The sequence below is a fragment of the Triticum urartu genome, chromosome 2 (assembly GCF_003073215.2).
Source record: "Triticum urartu cultivar G1812 chromosome 2, Tu2.1, whole genome shotgun sequence".
NCBI classification, from domain to species: domain Eukaryota; kingdom Viridiplantae; phylum Streptophyta; class Magnoliopsida; order Poales; family Poaceae; genus Triticum; species Triticum urartu.
The window spans coordinates 705,504,771-705,527,579 of record NC_053023.1 but is presented as its reverse complement, the minus strand read 5'-3'; the positions used below and the strand labels follow the sequence as shown (position 1 = coordinate 705,527,579).

At 45.7% G+C, this 22,809-nt stretch overlaps 1 pseudogene; it reads left to right on the top strand.

The window, feature by feature from the left end:
• The first annotated feature begins 8,670 nt into the window (after window positions 1-8,670).
• Window positions 8,671-16,953, top strand: LOC125538053 (annotated as a pseudogene).
• Window positions 16,954-22,809: the final 5,856 nt, after the last annotated feature.

Here is a 22,809-nt window from a genome sequence, read left to right as displayed (position 1 = left end):
CGCGGGAGAAAGCGGGGAGGGGAGGGGCGGCATCGCTCCCAGGACGCCGCCGCCGAAGAAGGCCGGGAGGGGAGGGGCGGCGTCGCTGCCGGCCGCTGCCGCGGAAGAAGGCCGGGAGGGGAAGGGCGGCATCGCTCCCAGGCCACCACCACGGGAGAAAGCGGGGAGGGGAGGGGCGGCGGCGCGATCTTGGTGGTGTGCAGAATAAGGCATTTTGGTGTGCAGAATAAGGTCTTAAGGGGTGTTATCATAATAGACCCACCCTATATATATATATATAAAAATTGGATGTAGGGTAGCATGAACCATTATTATTGACATTACCCTTGAGGTAAAAGGTTGTGGGGCAAAACTATAAGCTCCTATCTTTCTCTGTGTCCGATTAAAACTCCGTAACCACAAGTATCGCGTGAGTGTTACAATTATGGAGGACTAAATGATAGTTGAATATGTGGACTTGCTTTTTAGCTCTGACATAGACTCTTTCCGATGTTATGATAAATTGCAATTGCTTCAATGACTGAGATTATTGTTTGTCGGAGCCCAATAAGGTTTATGATTTATACTTTTGCATTGTGAATAGATCATCACTTGAACATAAGTAATCATATGACAAAATCTATATATGTTGCTGTTATGAGAATAATCATGATGCCTTCATGTCCATATTTTATTTTTATCGACGCCTCTACCTCTAAACATGAGGACATATTTATTGTTATCGGCTTTTCGCTTGAGGACAAGCGAGGTCTAAGCTTGGGGGAGTTGATACGTCCATTTTGCATCATGCTTTTATATCGATATTTATCGCATTATGGACTGTTATTTCACTTTATGTCACAATACTTATGGCTATTCTCTCTTATGTTACAAGGTTTATATAAAGAGGGAGAATGCCGGCAGCTGGAATTCTGGTCTGGAAAAGGAGCAAATATTAGAGACCTACTCTGCGCAACTCCAAAAGTCCTTAAACTCCACGGAACGTCTTAAAAGAAATAAAGTAAAATCCACGCCAAAGATGAAGGCCAGGGGCCCACACCCTGCTCACGAGGGGGGAGCGCCCCCCTACCTCGTGGGCCCCCTGGTGGCTCTCCGACGTCCATCTTCTCCTATATGAGGTCTTTCAATGAGAAAAAAATAGGAAGGAACTTTTCGGGACGAGACTCCACCGCCACGAGGCGGATCCAATATAGAGCTCCGGCAGAGCTGTTCTGCCGGGGATACTTCCCTCTGGGAGGGGGAAATCATCACCATCGTCATCACCAACGCTCCTCTCATCAGGAGAGGGCAATCTCCATCAACATCTTCACCAGCACCATCTCATCTCCAAACCCTAGTTCATCTCTTGTATCCAATTCTTGTCTCAAAGTCCGGGATTGGTGCTAGTAGGTTGCTAGTAGTGTTTATTACTCCTTGTAGTTGATGCTAGTTGGTTTATTTGGTGGAAGATCATATGTTCAGATCCTATATGCATACTATTACCCCTCTGATTATGAACATGAATATGCTTTGTGAGTAATTACGTTCGTTCCTGAGGACAAGGGAGAAGTCTTGCTATGAGTAGTCATGTGAATTTGGTATTCGTTTGATGTTTTGATAAGATGTATGTTGTCTAGCCTCTAGTGGTGTTATGTGAACGTCGACTACATAACACTTCACCATTATTTGGGCCTAGAGGAAGGCATTGGGAAGTAATAAGTAGATGATGGGTTGCTAGAGTGACAGAAGCTTAAACCCTAGTTTATGCGTTGCTTCGTAAGGGGCTGATTTGGATCCATATGTTTCATGCTATGGTTAGCTTTACCTTAATACTTTTGTTATAGTTGTGGATGCTTGCAATAGAGGTTAATAATAAGTGGGATGCTTGTTCAAGTAAGCACATCACCCAAGCACCGGTCCACCCACATATCAAATTATCAAAGCATCGAACGCGAATCATATGAACGTGATGAAAACTAGCTTGACGATATTCCCATGTGTCCTCGGGAGCGCTTTTCCTATTATAAGAGTTTGTTCCGGCTTGTCCTTTGCTACAAAAGGATTGGGCCACCTTGCTGCACTTTATTTACTTTTGTTACTTGTTGCTTGTTACAATTTATCCTATCACAAAGCTATCTGTTACCACTTATTTCAGTACTTGCAGAGAATACCTTACTGAAAACCGCTTATCATTTCCTTCTGCTCCTCGTTGGGTTCGACACTCTTACTTATCGAAAGGACTACGATAGATCCCCTATACTTGTGGGTCATCAAAAGCAACAGCAACAAACTAAACGATCATGTGCTAAACTAACGGAATGGGTCAAGTCAATCACATCATTCTCCTAATGATGTGATCCCGTTAATCAAATGACAACTCTTTGTCTATGGCTAGGAAACATAACCATCTTTGATCAACGAGCTAATCAAGTAGAGGCATACTAGTGACAGTCTGATTGTCTATGTATTCAGTATTCACACATGTATCATGTTTCCGGTTAATACAATTCTAGCATGAATAATAAGCATTCATCATGATATAAGGAAATAAATAATAATTTTATTATTGCCTCTAGGGCATATTTCCTTCACTTTTTTGTGGCGAAGCCGTGGACTTCCACTTCCCACCATTGCCCACTCCATCGGAAACACCAAACTCTAGCCGCCGTCCACCTCGCTCCCCGCCGGCCATGGGTTTCTGGAAGTGGCACCCTGGCAAGAAGAGCAAGCACGACCATGAGGCGGGGTCGTCGTCCACCTCATTTTGAAGTGCGGCCAGCCACTCCACCTAGCCGACGTCTTTCTCCATCTCCCCTCTGGCGGTCGTGCCACACTATAGGCTGTACATGAAGGTCGATGTCTACCGCCAATACTGGGAGAACAACACCCCGTTGCCGTGGTCAGATGCCCACCTCCTCAATGAGTGGCATCTGAGCCCGGATCTGGTGCCCATTCCCCCCGTCCCGGTGAGCGCTCGTGCCCGCCTCAAGGAGACCGTCCGTCGTCGCGCCAGTATTCCGTGCTAGCTCCTCGGCGATCGCAGATACGATGTCGACTCGCCCCTCTGAGACACATGGTTCCAGGACAAGCACGACATGCGTCGACAAACCTATTTGTCGGCCGTGGTCGTAGCCCGCCTCGTGTGTCCTAGAGTGCGCCTCGATGCCTTCTATGCGCGCGTGATACATCTCCAACGTATCTATAATTTTTGATTGTTCCATACTATTATAGTATCAATCTTGGATGTTTATTATGCAATTATATATCTTTTTTGAGACTAACCTATTAACCTAGTGCCCAATGCTAGTTGCTGTTTTTCCTTTTTTTGGCTTTTAAGAAAATCAATATCAAATAGAGTCCAAACGGAGAAAAAAACTTTGGATTGATTTTTTTCTAGACCAGAAAGGACCCTAGAAGGTTTGGGAGAAGACCTGATGATCCACGACGGAGCGACAAGCTCGGGAAGCGCACCCTAGGGGGGCAGTCATGTGGGCCCCTCGTGACACCTCTTGACCTAATTCCGCCTCTATAAATTCTTAAATATTCCCCATACATCAGAGAGCCACCCAAAATACTTTTTCCGCTGCCGTAAGTTTCTGTTCTCGTGAGATCCCATCAGGATGCCTTTTTCGGCACTCTGCCGGAGGAGGAATCGACCACGGAGGGGCTCTACATCAACCTTGCTGCCCTTCCGATGATGTGTGAGTAGTTTACCACAGACCTACGGGCCCATAGCTAGTAGATAGATGGCTTCTTCTCTCTCTTTGATCTTCAATGCAATGTTTTTGGAGATCTATTCGATGTGATCTTTTTTCTTGCGGTGTGTTTGTTGGGATCTGATGAATTCTGAGTTTATGATCAGATTATCCATGAATATTATTTGAGTCTTCTGAACTCTTCTATAGCATGATTATTATAGCTTTGTATTTCTCTCAGATCTATTGATTTGGTTGGGTAAACTAGATTGATTTATGTTGCAATGGGAGATGTGCTTTGTCATGAGTTCAATCTTGAGGTGATCTATATCCAGTGACAGAAGGGGACAAGACACGTATTTGTATTATTGCCATTAAGGGTAAAATGATGGGGTTTGATTGAGTTTACTTCGTCTACATCATGTCATCCTGCTTAAGTCGTTACTCCGTTATTTAAGAACTTAATACTCTAAATGCATGCTGGATAGCGGTCGATGTGCGGAGTAATACTAGTAGAAGTAGACAGCAGTTGATCTACTTGTCTCAGACGTGATGCATATGTACATGATCATTGCCTTCTATATCGTCATCATTATTCACTTCTCAATCAATTGCCCGACAGTAATTTGTTTATCCATCGAATGCTATTTTGAAGAGAGAAGCCTCTAGATAAAACTATGACCCCGGGTATATTTTAATCATATATAAAAATTCAAAAATACCTTGCTGCAATTTATTTATCTTTATTCTTTTTTCGTGTTTTTGTTCATCTATCTATCACTATGAGATTTAATCTTTGCAATTAATAGTCGAAGGATTGACAACCCCTTATTTGCGTTGGGTGCAAGTATTTGTTATTTTATGTGTAGGTGCTGTTCATGGGGTGTTGTATGGTTATCGTACTAGATTGATAACCTTAATTCTTAACTGAGAGAAATACTTATCTCTGCTGTACTGCATCATCCTCTCCCCTTCGAGGAAATTCCAACGCAGCTCACAAGTAGCAGAAAGAATTTCTAGAGCCGTTGCCGGGCAACATCTATCAAATACCATCGCATAAAACTTTCATCTCCTTACATTTACATTATTTGTCATTTGCCTCTCGTTTTCATCCCCCCACTTCTAAAACGTTTTCACAAAAACACGAAAATAATTTCCGTCTGTCTTTTTTCTTGTTTGCTTGTCTTGTCGTGATGTCCCAAAAAAATACCATGATATTTCATATCATAAAAGGTTTACGCTTTTAAAAATAAATTCATGGAATTGTTAAAAAAATATTTAACGCGTGTTTTAAAATGTTCACTGTGTATATAGAAAATATTTTATATACATTTTGCAAATATTCAAATTAATGTTCAACATGTATTTGAAAAATGTTCAACATGTATCTAAAAATTATTCAACATGTATAAAGAAATGCTAAGTGTGTTTTCAATAAAAGAAAAGGGTTCATAAATTTGAATAAGGAAAAAATGGAAGAAAAGACAGAAAAGTAAGAAGGAAAGCAAAAACCGTAATGAAAACAGTTTTGCTAAAGCACATCTAGATGTGTCCTAAACATTCCCCAATGAAAAACACAGAAAAGAAGAAAAAATGACAAAATCTCCCCGTAACGGATGAAAATTCCTAAAACCAGTCCCATTGTACCTGAAAGGTTCAAAAAACAAGTTCAACGGCAATTGGGCCAGCCCACCCAAAGGAAACCGTAAGCGTCTGCCTCCTCTCTCCCTCGTTGATGGTAGCTACAAGGGATACCTCCTCCTTGGCGCCTTCAGCGCCAGTTGGCAATGCAGCGCCCGCTACGTGGCTTGACTGGGCCTGGCCCAGCAATGCTCGCTAGCTGGCTCCTCCGCTCGTCCGCTCTCTGGCCCCTGCCGCACGCTCGATCGTTGGCTCCCACTTGATTGTTTTTTTCCTATCACTAAATTGCTGCGTTATGTACACATTTTCTTAGGGAAAAAACAACCAGCTGGCTACATCACTTATTTCTTGTTCTTAGGAAAAAAGTTCATCGATTTAAAAAAAATGTTCATCAAATTTGGGAAAAAATAATTGAATTTCAAAATAACTCATCAAATTTCAAAAAAGTTCGTTGAATTTAAAAAAAGTTCATCGAATTTGAAAAAGTTTGTCGAATTTGAAAAAAGTTCATCGAATTCGAAAAAAAGTTTGTCGAATATGGAAAAAGTTCATCGAATTCAAAAAATAGTTCATCAAATTCGAAGAAACAGGACACGAATTTGAAAAAGTTCATCGAACCCAAGAAGAAGAAAAAGAAAAAGAAAAAAACGAAAAACAAAACCAGAAGAAAAAAAGGAAGTAAAGACCTAAAAACATGAAACTAGCACGTCCAATTGGGGATGTCAGTGCGGTTAGCGCAGCTTGCAGTTTAGCAGGATGTCCATAGTTTAGCGGGGGCAGAGGGCGCCGAATAGGATTTAGCAACTAGTTAACGAGCGGTCCTTCGGGAGCCTCGCAATGATCAACGTCACTTGGCGTTTTCAGTCATTCGTCACGTGTCATGCTCTGGACGCTCCTTCTAGATTTTTTTCGCACGCGTTTTCGGCTTTTTAAATGGTTTTTTGGGGGTTTTTTTTTTACGTTCTGGTTTTCCATCGGATTTCCTTAGCTTTTCGATCAAAAAATATTTCAAAAAAAAATTTGCATGAAAAATCGCATTTTTTTTCTTTCGCGAGAGTTACGGTTTTGCTTCGACGAGAGGCACGATTTTTTTTCGCGAGAGTCATGGCCGTGTCTATCGGAAACGGAAAAAATGCATTTTCTTTTTTTTCCTTTCGCGAGAGTCACGGTTTTGCTTCCGCGAGAGGCACGAGTGTGTTTTCGCGAGAGCAACGGCCGTGCCTCTCGAAAACGAAAAAAAACATGTTTTCTGTTTTTTTCTTTTCGTGAGAGTCACAGTTTTGCTTTCGCGAGAGGCACGTTTGTATTTTAGCAAGAGTCACGGCCGTGCCTCTCGGAAATGGGAAAAACGCATTTTCTGTATTTTTTATTTTCACGAGAGTCATGGTTTTTCTTCCGCGAGAGGCACAGTTGTGATTTCGCGAGAGTCACGGCCGTGCCTCTCGGAAACGGAAAAAACATGTTTTCTGTTTTTTCATGAGAGTCACGGTTTTGCTTTCGCAAGAGGCACGGTTGTGTTTTTGCGAGAGGCACGGCCGTGCCTCCACGGAAATGAAAAAAACACGATTTCTCTTTTTTTCCTTCCGCGAGAGTCACGGTTTTGCTTCCGCGAGAGGCGCGGTTGTGATTTCGTGAGAGGCACAGGCATGCCTCTTTTGGAAAGGAAAAAAACTCGTGCTCCCAGTTCAGTTTTTTTGTCAAGTTTTTCTTGAAAAAAAAGTCCGTCAACACCTATCAACAAGGGATCTAGTTTTGAAGATCTCGACGCGAGGAATTCAACAGTGAAAGCGGTTTGAGATTTGGACGCACGGTTTGAGAGATAAAATGTTTTGAATAAACAATTTACGAAAAAAGAAAACTCTCAGGTTACGACAAGTGACACGTTGCATGTGCGTCATTTATTGCAGCCAGCGGCGGAGCCAGGATTTTTTACATGGATATGCGAAGCTATATTTTTTTGTATCATATAATAATATGACATGAAAGTTCACGATGACCATGATGAACTATAAATTGTCTTTCCAAAAACAATCTCGAACAGTCTAGTGGCATTTTGAAAATAATGAGAAAAATATAGTTTAACACTATAGTCTACAATTCCAATATCACTGCCAACTGCCAAGTCAATTTAGCTCCTCTCTCAAGTGTTAACTGAACAAATGCAAATTGGTGCTTAAATCCGATTGAATGCAACAGACTACAATGAATTAGCTAATAAAATTATTCTGAAAGAAAATCAATCAATATATTAAAGATCATTCTATGTTCTCAAAAATAAGAAATCCAGATGAAAAGCTCACATAATTACGGTATGTTGCGTTGTTGATGTGGAGTGTGCTGCATGCGCCATGCTTGTTGAGGACAAGGCGAGATATTGGGATATAGCAGGAGTGCAAGAGGCAGGGCTGGTATATTGATCCGATAGCAGCCCAAGCTAATACTTAGGCCCAGACGGGTAAGAATGAAGCGGGAGGGTACGGGATGGCTATGCATTTCGTTTTTTCCTGAGTTCTACACGTGAAAAGACTGCTATCATGCATATATATGTATGTATGGACATATATACTGATTCCCTTTTGCCAAAATTATTGGGTATGCATTGCATACCCTTGAATAAGTCTAGCTCCGCCCCTGATTGCAGCCCGGGTAATTTAAGTGATCTTTATCACAAGTACTTGTCAACTAGTGATTTCAGCACAAGCGTTGTCGCGTCCGTGCCCGAAGACCGTCGAGAATAGGCCCATGTGCAAGGAAGCCTAAAAAGTATCCAAACAGGCCCATGAAGGACGAGTCCTTCTCTTCGACGCTGTCTGCAATGTTGGTTGAGCTCCAAAAGTATTTTCCAGACCGTCGTCCGTGACACGGAAACAGAATTAAAATACCGTAGAATCGGCCTATGCGGTGCGACGGGCCAATTCGATCGTGAGGTGCGACACCTCCGGCCGACTCCACGGCAGCTCAGAGCTCCCGCCACGGCAGCAGCGTCCGCCGGTGCCTCGTCATCATCGTGGGCAATGCATGGTAACGAGCCCGGGCTTCTCCACCGAAGCGTCCTCCTATTCCTCGCCCTCGTCGCACTCAACCTAATGGACTGGGGATATCACAATCTCTTTAATTATTCAACCACAAGTTGATTCGTGTCATATTTTCGAATTCTGATATTATATTGAATATTTTCCATCACATGGAAACCATGCAAAAATAAAGAGTTGTACTGCAGTACGCGGTGAACGTACGGGCCGATCTGATAGACTCGGGGTTCGATCTTGATTCTTGAGGTGTTAAAAAAAAGACCTTGATTCTTGAGGTATACTACCCACTCTGACCGACTCCCCGGCAACTCCGAGCTCCCGTCATGGCAGCATCGTCGGCCGGTGCCTCCTCGTTGTCACGGGCAATCGTATCCCGCCGCATCCCCGACCCAGGCTTCTCCACTGAAGCGTCCTCCTCCTCCTCGCCCTCGTCGCACGCTGATGGGAGTGACGGGGGCGTGCTCAACCTGGACTCCCCGTGGATGGCGGCGGCCGAGGCGAAATCCATACTGGAGGAGGCCGCTGCTACGGCGAGAATCCAACTTCGTGCCGAAGAGGAGGAAGAAGAGGGGATACGAGTCAACCAGGAGCGACAGCAGGACGAGGTCCACTACACTACTAATTTCTTTTTTTATTTTAGAAAAGAAGGATGACCCCCGGCCTCTGCATTTAGGAGATGCATACGACCACTTTATTGATTATTCTCGAGGGCCTTACAAAGTATTACAAACAATATACCTGAATCCACCATCTTGCCAACATATGCCGCTACTCCTATCCATATGATGAAGGGATGCTAACTGGGCCACTACCCAAACCACTCACCTAAGCCTAACATCAAAAGCCGGAAAGCCCCAGCCGAGCCACATACTGGGTCTGGGGCACAATTCGGTCAGACACACTCGTGTGTCATCGCCGCCATCTTCCACAGGTCCGTCTTCAGATTATATTGAGGGTTCTACCTTGTCTGGCCACTCTGCCATTGACTTCACCATGACGTCAAACAGCTACCTCCTCCTGCGCGAGTCCATCTCCGCGCATCGGACGCCGAGCCTCCGCAGCGCCATGCCGCCGATCTCCGCCGCCATCAATGTGTGAGATGAAGTACCGCTCCACCATCCCCCTAGCCATCACTTGCTCCAAAACGGTGCCCCCAGGAGGGAAAGCGATAAAACGCCATCATCGTCAGATCCGGAAGACCCAGATCTAGGGTTTCCCCCGGAGCATCCCGAGCCTGATGACGCAGACTGCAACGACGATGCCTCGACAAGGGAACGACATCTAAGATGCCGTCATCGTCCGCCATGACCGTAGTCGGCGCAATTTTCATCGGCAGTTGCTCCACCAAACGTGCGCAACCGACGGCGCTGGTCCCTTCAACCAGAGTAAACTCCAAAACGATGCCCTAAAGAGGGACTACGATGCAAAATCGCTGTTATCACTCGATCCCAAGGAGATCTAGGGTTTCCCCCCGAAGATGCCCGCGCTGTCAAGGACCAGACAAAGGTAGAATCCCAGCAGATCTGCCCAGCTGCCGATGAATCGCACCCGCCACCGTGCCGACGGCAGACCAGCGATCGAGGCCCACGCTTGGGCATAGATCCGGCCACGCCGCCACCGTCCCTGGCGACCGCAACGCACCAGATCGCGAGGCCTCCTGCCGCGGGGAGCGAAGTCACCGAGGCGCCGCCACCACCCACCGTGGCGACCGGCCCGCCGCCACGCTCCGGCCCGGGGGCGCCGGCCCGCGCCAGCCCCATGCGAGCGAGAGGGCTCGAGTCCCTGCTGCCGCCGGCGACGACCAGGCTTCGCCTGGCCGCGCCCTTGGGCGGCAGCGAGGGAGTAGGAGGAGGAGTGGGGGAGGGCCGGCCGACGGGATCTGGGGGCCTCCCGGCCGCCCATACGGGGGATGACTCGGGAGGGGAGTGAGGCCTCGTGACACTACTAATTTCTTATCAAGCTGGATTTTTTTAAACAATCTTATGCTCGATCTTGGTCTCTAGCCCTGTGCTATGATTCATAGCTTGCAACGGAGCTTCCGTGCTCGTCGGGTAGTGATGCCAACGTTTCCATGGCTTAGGGTTGCAACTTTAGTCAGTTTTTGGAAAAGTTTATGGCCACATTCCACTGGGAAGCCAGGAACGACAAGGCATTCAGGGCCGTAGACAGACGCTCAACTACGTCATCCGCCAAACTAATCATCTCAGATCTAGACATTTGGTCACATCGCCGGTGGCAAGTAGGCCGTCTCCTCGTGGCGGTCTTTCCTCTTTGCACGCTGTAATGTGTCTCTATAACTCTGCCATATAGCTTGCCGTTACAACTTTGAGTGATATATTTAGGTGGGGGAACCCCCCCCCCCTCCCCAGCTTCCCCGTGATTCTTAAAAAAAGAGTATTTTAGCAAGTCCGGTCCTCTATACATCATATACAGGCTGCGTCAATTAATTCAGATCGGAGAAAGTAGCTTAATTATTTGCAACAATACAACATTGACATTGAACTATTGCAGGATGAATCAACTTTTTGCTGAGTTTGATCTCATTGTTCACTGCAGGTGATGGCATTGGAAGCAATCTATGGGGATGGTCTGGTTGAATTCGGCAAAAGGCAGGGCTCCACTGTTTCCAGGTTTCCTGTGTTGGCCATCAGTGTTGTCTTGTTTCATTTGTTCTTGCCTTATTGGATGTTGAAAACTGATCTTGTTGGTTTCTTTCTTTAATTCCAGATCTACATACACTACGACTTGCATCATGCCGCTCAAGTGTGTGCTAAGTTTTCTTCTGCCGACGGAGAATGCCCCCATGATGGTGATGAACCAGAGGAATACTCTTGCACTTGCAACCTTGACTACTTGCCTCCTTTGGTATTGACATGCTTACTTCCGCATTCGTATCCTAGCAAAGACCCCCCATATTTTACAATCACTGCCAAATGGATGGATGGGTCCCAAGTTTCTCAGATCTGTGAGATGCTTGACGCCATCTGGGCACAACTCGCGTGGCAGGAGGTGGTATATCAGTGGGTTGAGTGGATCCGCAATTCATCGCTGTCACGCCTCTGGATTGATGGCAAAATAATATGGGTTTGTCTAGGTCTCAGTCGACTTAGACTTCGCGAAGTCTAAGTCGGCTGATGTCATCGTATAATTTTTCTTTTTTGGCTGGAACTTGAACGTAGGATTATTTTTACGTGCGCACCTACACGAGGATCGCTACATGGGCCTGGAATCAGCCCATTGTTTTGGCTCGTTCGTATTGCTCGTGATGTGTCTGTTCCTTCTTTTCTCTTTCGTCCTCTTGCTTGCTTTAATTTTATTATTATTTTTTAATTTAACAAATCATTTCGTATTATTTTAAAAAACTATTATATAAAACAAAGGAATAAAAAGGCAAAAAATACAAAGAAACCACCCCTCTCCCATAAAGCATCACTAGACATGGGTTTGCAACTGCCCCCTTCCCCAACAAAGCATCATAGAGTTGTCGTCGCGTTGAAGACATGCAGTTTCAGTCGTGACCAACACTTGCAGTCACTGGCGGTGGACCCCAGTGGGCAAGGTCTGGCAGCCGCCATGCCTTGTTTCGGTGCAAAAATACTTTTATACCTACACACACTTCTCGCGGTTGGCTATGCTGAATCTCGTTGCTGAAAAAATGGATAAAGGGAGAGGCCATTCGTTGGATGGCCGATTAGACATAGTTGAAATTTGGGCCACATATAGACACGGCATCCAGAAGCAGTTGGCCCATTTACACTTCACGGTGGCTAGCTCTCGCTCTCAATTGTCTAAAAAACAAAAAAAAGCTCTCGCTCTCAATTGTCTAAAACAAAAAGAGCTCTCGCTCTCAATCTTCTCGAAAAAAAGCTCTCTCTCTCTCTCAGCGAACCGATCGAGAACCAACTCCCCAGCTCAGATATAGAGACACACACACACACAAGTGGCACGCAGCAACCCTAGCGCGCAGTAGCTGGCCAGGACGAGGCAGAGTGGCGGACGACGGCGGCTGTGACCTTTGGTGGGCGTCGAGCTAGTGGGGAGATAGGGCGCTCCCGCGCAAGGCGTAGTGGTGCAGGAGCGGCGGCTACTTCGCATCCTTCACACCACGACCAGCAGGGCGCAGTGTGATCACACTTCTTCACCGGTTCGCCACACCTTAATTTTTCTTTCGTCCTTCGCCCCTGCTTGCAGTTGCGTGCCTGTGTAGACATGCAACTCACCCATGCTGGGACAAAACACAACAGAGTTGCGGTAGTGTTGAAGACATGCAATTGCCTCTTATAGTTGCGGCCTAGTGGGAGGCATGCAACTCACCCTGGCTCGGTTAAAAAACCTCATGGTTGTAGTTGCGTTGAAGAAATGTAGTTACAGTCAGGGGCAACACTTGCAGTTGTGGACTAGGGGCAAACATGCTATTGTCGCCTCTTCCCTGACAAAGCATCACAGAGTTGCAGTTGCGTCAAAGATATGCGGTTGCGGTCGGGGGAGACACTTCAGTTGTGACCTCATGGGAGACATGCAACTCACCCTTGACCGAAAACACCATATAGTTATAGTTGCATGGAAGACTTGTCGTTGCAGTTGGGGCGACACTTGCAATTGCGGCCTATTGGGAGACATGCGACTCACCCCTGACCAGACAAAACACCATATAGTTGCAGTTGCGTCGAAGACATGCAGTTGCAATCGGGGATGACACTTGCAGTTGCGGCCTAGTGGGAGGCATGCAACTCACCCCTGACTAGGGGCGGCACTTGCAGTTGCGACCTCATGGGATACATGCAACTCACCACTACCGGACAAAAGACTACATAGTTGTACTTGTGTCGAAGACATGCAGTTGTAGTCGGGGGAGACACCTACAGTTGCGACCTAGTGGGAGACATGGAACTCACCCCTGACTGAACAAAACACCACATAGTTGCAGTTGTGTCGAAGACATGCAGTTGCGAGCGGGGTGACACTTGCAATTGCGGCTTAGTGGGAGACATACAACTCACCCTTGACCAGGGGCGACACTTGCAGTTGCGGCCTTGTGGGAGACATGCAACTCACCGCTACCAGACAAAACACCACATAGTTGTAGCTGCGTCGAAGACATGCAGTTGTAGTCGGGGGCACCACTTCCAGTTGCGACCTAGTGCGAGACATGCAACTCACCCCTGACTGAACAAAATACCACATAGTTGCAGTTACGTCGAAGACATGCAATTGCAGCCGGGCCGACACTTGCAGTTGCTGCCTAGTGGGAGACATGCAACTCTCCCTTGACCAGACAAAGTACCACATAGTTGCAGTTGTGTCGAGGACATGTAGTTGAAGTTGGGGGTGACAGCTGCAGTTGCGGCCTCATGGGAGACATGCAACACACCACTACCGGACAAAACACCACATAGTTGTACTTTTTTTGAAGACATGCAATTGTTGTCGGGGCGACACTTCTAGCTGTGGCCTAGTGGGAGACATGCAGCTCACCCCTGACCGAACAAAACATCACATAGTTACAATTGCCTCGAAGACATGTAGTTGAAATCGGGGGAAGGGGCATTTGAAATTGCGGCGTACTGACATACATGCTACTGGAACCTTTCCCTAACAAGTCATCATCGAGGTGCAATCAGGAGTGACACTTGCAGTTGTGTGCCTAGTGGTAGACATGCAACCACCGTTCTATTGACAAAACACCACTTAATTGAAGTCGCGTTGAGAACATGCAATTGAAGTTGGAGTGACACTTTGAAGTTCATGCCTATTGGCGAGCATGCAAAGGCCCCATTCCCCTAATAAAACACCACAACCTTACGGTCTATGTAAATAATAACACACATGTCAACCACACACAAAACTTGATGTCCAAAATCCATAGCTACCAAAACGAATGAGATCTAACTAATTCTCTGTCGATTGAGAAAATGACAAATAAGAAATAGCCCAAGAAAAAAAAGAACTATCTAAAAAAGAAAATAAGCAAAAAAATTGAAAAAAGAAAAAAGGAAAAAAAATAAACGGAATGAAAATAAAAAAGAAAGAAAATAAAATAAAAAATAAGGGCAACAAACACCCGATGACTCAAAATATCTCATAAAAACAAGATAAAGAGGACAAAAAGGCTGCACTGCAAAAATAACCGGGATGCAACATAAGAAGCCTACAACCTTATCCCACCCGTGTTAAAAAAAAAAAGAGAAGCCGACTTATGATGCCTATCTGCACTACTCGCACGACGGAACTAAGTGTTACGTGACCAAATCCAAGAATTGCAATGTGGTTTTGTCAGACGGAGAAGGACGTGAATGAGATATATTATTTTTCCTAAAATTATAATAATATGCAACAGAAAACTGAAAATAAAATAAATAAATAAATAAGGAAATAATATTACGAGAAAAGATGAAGGAAAACAAAAAAAATAAAAAGGGACAAAGAAATGAATCAAGGAAAATGCCACATTCCCCTAAAAAGGAAAATGCCACATAAAAATGCCAAATAACCCGGCAAAAGAAACTAACAAGAATTGAGACGAGTAAAAAAAGGTTGGATTGCTTTGTTTCGAATGTAGCCAGGTGAAAGAGACACGCACTGGAATGGGGAATGTGGAAGATGCCAAGCCCACCACGCATACCTGCACCTTTCACAAACAAAAAAAAGCACTAAACAGGCTGGTTGTATCCCTCCACGGGCCTATTTCACAAGAAACAAACAGCATGCACAGATTTTGAAGCCCCTAGTGATCTAATGCGGGGGGTGGGGGGTCGACTGAGACTTGGTAAAAAATCAGTTGACTGATTTTTAGCCCCTCCGAAATAATATTAGGTATAGAGAGTCCAGCGAAGAAACCAGATAACCGTGCTATCTCAAGAGGCCTCCCATTGGATTATGTAATCCCTTCAATGCTCAGCTACAGTAGTAAGAAGCGTCATAAAGCTTTTCTTGAAGATCTTCATATGTGCATGATACACAAAGTTTCTTTGTAGCTCGTCCTACATGAAACCTCTTATCTTCAGCCCTTCAACACTACTTTGAGATCCGTACTCTTCAACTAACTTGCAACAAGCAGATTTCTCTTTTTGGTTTCTCTCAAATGAAAGAACATATGGACTTCAAACTTGGCAGATCAAACACACTTTACAACTTTAATGTGTGAAAAAACTTTCAGATTTTTTGGACCAACATAAATATACAAAATGAGGATTTTTTTGATTAAAAAAATAAATTTTAGCATTTTAAATGCATGAAAAAATCTGAAAGTTTTTTCCCACGTAGTGATTAGAATGTTTTGTTGTCCTGCAAAGTATAAAGTTTATACGTTGTTCCGTTTGAGAGAAACAAAAATGACAAATGTGCCTGCACGGATCTTGATGCCAAAATGGATGGCTAAGATAAGGGGTACCGTGTAGCTCAAGCTACACAAAACCACATGTGCATGATATGCCTTAACGAGAGCAATGGTAAGTCTTTGCCCTTTTCAATTCTTCTCTATTGTGCATTCATACCAACAATTATTACGTTCCTTGATATAGTGAAGAGCGTCATTGTGCTTTTTTGGAAGAGCGTCACTTATTTTATGCTGTCCATTCCATGTTGTAGTATTGTTGAACTGCACCATAGTGGTAGCAAATGACTGGCTGATTTTTCCATGGTTCATGATAAACAATATGAACTGGTGGGCCTGTTTTTCCTTTCAACTAAAGCTTCTTAGGTAACTGAATCGTGCGAATATAAGTTCATTCCCCGGTGAACTAACTCGAGCTTTCAAACAATTAGGTTCAAACTTCATCCAGCTGCCATGTGAGCACCTGTTTTATGTCAAGTGCATGAAGACCTTATGCAGGATGCATGTGAAGGAAGGTAGTGTGTTTCGATTGGTGTGCCCCGACACCAAGTGCAACTCTTCTATTCCACCACATCTACTAAAGAATCTTCTTAGGGAAGAAGAATTTGAACGCTGGGATAGGCTTGTTCTTGAGAAAGCATTGACCTCGATGTCAGACGTTGTTTACTGTCCAAGGTGTGGTATTGCTTGCTTGGCCGACGAGGATAATAGTGTGCAATGTCCAAAATGTTCCTTTACATTCTGCTCAGTTTGCAAGGACCCGCGCCATCCAGGGAACCGTGTTTAATTCCAGAACAAAAGCTCCGGCAGCGGCAGGTAGAAATGCAACTAAAATCTGTTCTGTATTAGCTTAGGATTGGACGGAGGCTGATACCCTTAACCTTGCATATTGTTAATTTGTTATACAAAGAAATTTGATAGTCATAATAGTAATAACCTGTTACGTGCTTCCCAGGAAACAAAACAAAAACTGTTATGTACCTCCTAACGATATATGGAGTTGAGTTACGTACATATTGATTGTTGCAACATAATAATTCAGTCTTCAATTCAATGTTCGCAGACATCAGGCAAGTTAACTGCGAGGGAGATGGTGCAAGAAATGCTAATGATCAGAAAGCTGTACAAGGATGCTAGAGCATGCCCATACTGCCGAATGGCCATTATCAAAACCGAAGGGTGCAACCACATGTATTGTGTGATCCGTGGTAAGTCATTCTGCTTCCATTGTGGCAAGGCCTTAGGTGGTGGCACTTTTGATCATTTGAGGTAGGCTATCCTAAGCAATCAAGAGTACTTTTCTGTTTCAAAAAAGGGGAGGAGGCATCCAAGAAATCAGGCTTATGTTTATGCATGTATGGTGTCAGGACCCCGATTCCAAGTCACATCGATCTAGCCGGTAACACCTCATATCACTTTGCGGCCTCACGCACGGTATTCCCACGGGTGTCGCCTTACCATGGTCCGGGACCGTTTGCGCCTTTTGGCTCACGTATATGATAGTGTCGCTAGCATCCATATGACAGAGAACCCAGGCCGACATGGCTAGTCGTGAACCCAAATCAGCACTAACCTATGGGGACAGGCATACATGAATCACATCGAGCGTGTCGGTCAGCAGCGTGTGAATCCAGGCTGTAGCACTGGGCTAACAGGACTCCGGGAACCCGGGCTGTAGCAGGCTAGGCAGGACTCCGGATGTCACCGCGTGACATTTCCCCGAAGGGACAGACACATGAACGAAGTGAAACACATGCCGGCCAGTCAAGTGTCCTGAGCGGTAGTGCTGGGCTAGCAGGACTCCGGTGAACCGGGCTGTAGCGGATTACTATGGCTCATGGAAGCACTAGACTACATTTCCCCATAAGAGAGACTGCCAAGGATAAACAACTAGATTGTCGGATCCCACACATACCAAGCATTTCAATCATACATACAATATGCTCGATATGTGTATATACAACATGGCATCACAACATAACTCTACAACTCAAGTATTTATTCATTAGGCTCCGAGGAGCGAGATATTACAAACATGGGTCTCATGACCCAACAATCATAGCATACAAGTCAAAGCACATGCAGAAGCTTAACATGTCTGAGAACAGACATCTACAAATGAAAAAGGCTAAGAAGCCTGACTATCTACCAGATCCTGCCGAGGGCACAAGTTCGTAGCTGAGGTATCAAGCTAAACGTCGAAGTCCACACGGAACTACTAGCGAGACTGACGTCTCTCTGCAAAACATAAAATAGGCAAACGTGAGTACAAATGTACCCAGCAAGACTTACATCAGAACTATCTACGTATGCATCGGTATCAATAAAGGGGGTGGTGGAGTTTAACTGCAGCAAGCCAGCTTTGACTCAGTGGCTAACCTGAACTACGACTGCAAGCAACTCTTTTGAGGTGGCGCACACGAGTCCACATATTCACCAATCAACACACTACTATGGATCCGCTCTCGTCTACCTACGAGAACGCCATCCATAGCACTCACGCTTATCTTGCGCATTTTAGAGTATCCACTTTCACTTGTCTATGAACTGTTATAGGCAACCCAGAAGTCCATTACCGCGGACACGGCTATTCGAATAGATGATGTTAACCCTGCAGGGGTGTACTTCTTCACACACGCTCTCACCACTTACCGCCGTTTACACGACATGTACTCGGCAACCTTCAAGCGGAAGCCCAACGAGGGTGTCAGCCACGGTCTACCTAAACACTCAAGTCTCTAGTCCAGGTTTATCGCCTATCCAGGTTCCATCCACAGGGAGTCCGACCGAGGTTTCCACATACGGCCCCGAACGATGTGAACAGGGTTCCCCAAACACCAAACGGGCGCCCGGTACACCGTGCCACGGTGTATCTACCGCATCATAGCCCACCCCTAGGGTCAGCGCTACGCACGGCCGCCAACACATATCCTATAAACACCAGAAACTAGTTGCAACTCCTGGACAGAGGACAAGGGTGATCAAGAAGCTGAGAGGGTCCATTGGTTTCGGGCCCAATGCGTGGTAGTAACTGTTTCATGGATCACAAACACAGAACTCAGTTCCTAAGGACGGCTTCAATGAGACAACCCACCATGTACTCCTACATGGCCTCTCACCGCTACCTTTACCAAATCGTGTTCACACACTTAGCTCTCAACAGTAGGACATGTTTACACACCTCCGATCCATCCCCGATGAATCAGACCTGACTCAACTCTAAGAAGTAGCAGGCATGACAAATAAGCATGAATGAGTAGGCACATCAGGGCTCAAACAACTCCTACTCATGCTAGTGGGTTTCATCTATTTACTGTGGTAATGACAGGTCATGCAGAGGATAAGGGGTTCAACTACCGCAACAAGTAACAGATGAATCGTTGTTGTCCTAATGCAGTAAAAGAGAGCAGGAGCGAGAGAGTGGGCTTGTATCGGAATGAACAAGGGGGTTGTGCTTGCCTGGCACTTCTGAAGGTGACATTGAGTCTTCATTAGTGTCAACGATCACAGCATCGGAGCAGCGTCTACTGAGAGGGGACAATTACCGGCAAACAAGGAAGAACACAATCAATGTGATGCAACAATATGATGCATGATCATGATATGGCAATATGCTATTGATTGAGCTAATGCAACTAGTTATGATTTAAATGAAGTTGGTTTGAATACAAGATTCAAATTCCAACTCCATATATGATTATTTAAATGCCCTTTATTTGTTTTGTCCGAAACAGAGGACAAACATTGTTCAAACATGCATGAAAATGGTACAGATGGATTCCTTGAATTTTCTGATAATTTTTCATATATAATTTATTTCATTTGGAGGTACGGTTGATTTTCTATGATTTTTAGAAGTTTAGGCAATTTTCTGGAATTTCCTGAATAGAAATAATTCCAGAAATTACATTATTGCATCAGCATTACGTCATACTGACCTCAGCAGGTCAACAGGGCTGCCCCGGGTCAAACCTGACCAGTGGGGTCCACTAGTCAGTGAACCAGTGCTGGTTAGGGTCACTGATGTGTGGGCCCAGTCAACTGCCTCGTCAGCAAAGTCAACCTGACATGTGGGCCCGGTGGGTTAGTCTAAGTTAAACAAGGAATAAATTTCGGGGTTAATTAGCGCGTGGGGCCCATCCGTCAGTGGCATAGTGATCAGCTAATGGCGTCATTAGTGTTAACTAAGTGTGCCACGTTGGCTCGCCGGAGTTTCACCGGCGACGACCAAAAACGCGGCGGAGACGCACCGGGGTGGCTCGGGTTTCGCCTACCGTGCACCGTTCGGTGCGCCCTTTGGCCCTACGGAGAGCTGGCGCGATAGCGCGTCGGATGGTGGTGGTCTCCGGGCCTGGGGTGGCCGGAGTCGACGGCAGCGAGCTCGGTTGCGGCCGCCGGAGTTCGGGCGCCGATGAAAACGATGACACCGTGCACGGGAGGATCAACGGGTAGCACCTACGTGTTCTGCAGGCTCTCACAAAGCCAACGGGCATATGAACAGGGCCGACTGGCCACCGGAGCCTCGTCGGCGACGAGTTCATGCGGCGGCGTGCTTCGGGCATGATGGAAAACGGTGCTACAGCGAGCGCTAGGCCGCGGGGTTAGGGGGAAACGACGGTGCAGCTCACAGTGATCATGATGATGGGTTCGGCTTGCTTGGGGATGTCCTGTGGCCGGCGAATCGACGACGGCGGTGGTCGGCTCCCAAGGATGAGGACGACGGCGATGGCGAGGCTGAGGGGCTCCCGGGGCTTGTTTTGTTCTTCTCGTCGACGTGCAGAGCCGCGGCGGAGCCTAGGGATACGGTGGGGAGGTCAGGCGAGCTCGGTGGGCGCGTTGGCAGCGAGCGGCGGCGATGGTGGTGTTCGGTCGCGGGAGGGAGAGAGAGCAGAGGAGGATAGGGTCGGAGGGAGAAGTGGATGTGGCGCCAGGGAGGTGCGTGGCATCTCCAGGGGGTCGGGGAAGCGGCAAGCAGGAGGTGGCCGGGGGCGTGTGCGCGCACGGCGGCCACACGCCCATCCTCCTGGCACGAAGGAGGAAGACGTACAGGGGAGGGGCCAGGTGGGCTGGGCCAGCCACTTTCGGCCGCCCAGGGTGAATGGTCCAGGTGGCTTCCTCTCTCTCTCTCTCTGCTTTCCTTTTTTTTATTTGTTTCTGTTTTCTATTTCTGTCTTTGTTTTCTGATTTAGCAAAAATACTAAACCACTTCAAAACTTCATGACAAATAGTGTGTGAACTAAGTGGTCTTTAACCCAAACCACACAACAATTTCCAGATATTGAACATATATTTATTAAATAATAAATATAAGTCCAATTCAAATATTTATTGGATTAATTCAAGGGCCCAAAATAAATATTCCTGAGATTCTAAAAATATTGGTTTGAATTTTATCTCTTGCCAATATTTCCAAATATTAACAGGAACATTTTCTTGGGCTTGTTTGAAGAGATTTTTTTAATGTTGATTATTTCTGAGGTGATTTCTGAGGGTTGAGAATTCCCTCAATTCAATTTACTGGAATTTAAGATGATGCATGGATGCATATGCAATGACAAGCAAAGGCCAGAGCTAGGGCTGTGACAACTCACCCCCACTAAACAAGAATGTCGTCCCGAGATTCAGGATGTGAGGTAAGAAGACAGAGGGGACACAAAGCTAATAACACAATCTTCATGATCCAACTGCCCTTCTTAAAGATGTCTATTCCTTGCGTCATATTGATCTTGGCATCTTTGTTTGTGAGATCTTCACCCAACACGAGGATAAAAGAGCAAGATAACTCTATAGGAATCGATCTTCTTAAAGACCGAGCAACTCATGATCAACTCGCGGAATGAGACGTTGAACATCTCTTGAGCTGAGACACCAAACACACCTTTAAAAGGATGGAAGAAACAATTGACGAGGGTTTCACAGTAGCGAGGAGAAACTGCCATGATCCCATTACGGGACACCTCGGGGAAGGTGACTCGTTGAATTATTCCCTTAATTGGCAAAAAGAATTACTTTTGATTCAAAGATCATTGCAACTCTCTATACCACCCTAAGGCAATCACAAACGATCGTTTGAACGAAATCGAAAGAATGGCATACTCACACCAGAATGGATGATGTGGACTACCTTGTTGAAGACAAAGCAATGGATGATTTTTGCTTATCACCGGAAATGGATGGGACCCATGACAAGTCCACTTTTGAAGATGATATTGGACAGCAACTACCGAGAAGGGCAACCCATGGGGGATTGGCACAATGGCGGTGCAAGCTAGGAACAAAATGCAAATACTAGGAATGATTCTAGTAACTGGGGAGAAACCCAACAGTAGAGAGAGATTCCACTGTTTGAAAGGTTATGGCATAATCTAAGAAACTGATAAAGGATCCCAATTAATGCCGACGATAAATCCTAGTGCTTGCGCGTGCTCTCAAGAACTTGAGCAATTCTTTTTCTCCGTATTCAATTGCAAGGATCTTGTTCCATGATATCCCATGGATCCAAGAGGATCCAGAGCGCCTCAGACACAACATGCTATCTGGCAGGTTGAGTGATGCAATTATTGGTTCATGAGGATATAATTTGCAGATGCAAAAGAATGGAGGAAGACACTTTTGTCAGATTTCCTAACCGGGTTCGAGCTGAGTGTCCAAGGGATCAGATCTGCGCATTGAGGCGTTATCCTTTGATGAGGGTGTCACAGTCTTAGGTCATCTTAAGCCGCATCTATCCTCCTGCTCCTGTACACTGTTTCTTGCACATTTCGTTATGTGGCCTAGCGTAATTCGGCCATTTCCATCGAGTTAGACACTCACGCGTTGAATATCTAAGAACATGCATAAATGATTTAATAGGTCGGACTATCATCGAGAAGCTAACAAGTATCCCATACAGGATATACGCTCACGAAAGGCAGAATCTATATCGGCGGCGCGAGATTCCTTGTATTTGGTTTGGGGGGAGGTCGACGATACTTCTGGACTCAAAGCTAGGATATCTACATTATTTATATAAAGGGGGCACGCTTCGTGGTCTAGTCCTGCGAGTCCTTTGGGCTGTCAATCCAGGATACTACAATAATAGGCCTTCCGGTTAGGTGTGTTGGCCACGACATCCACATTACCGGTTACA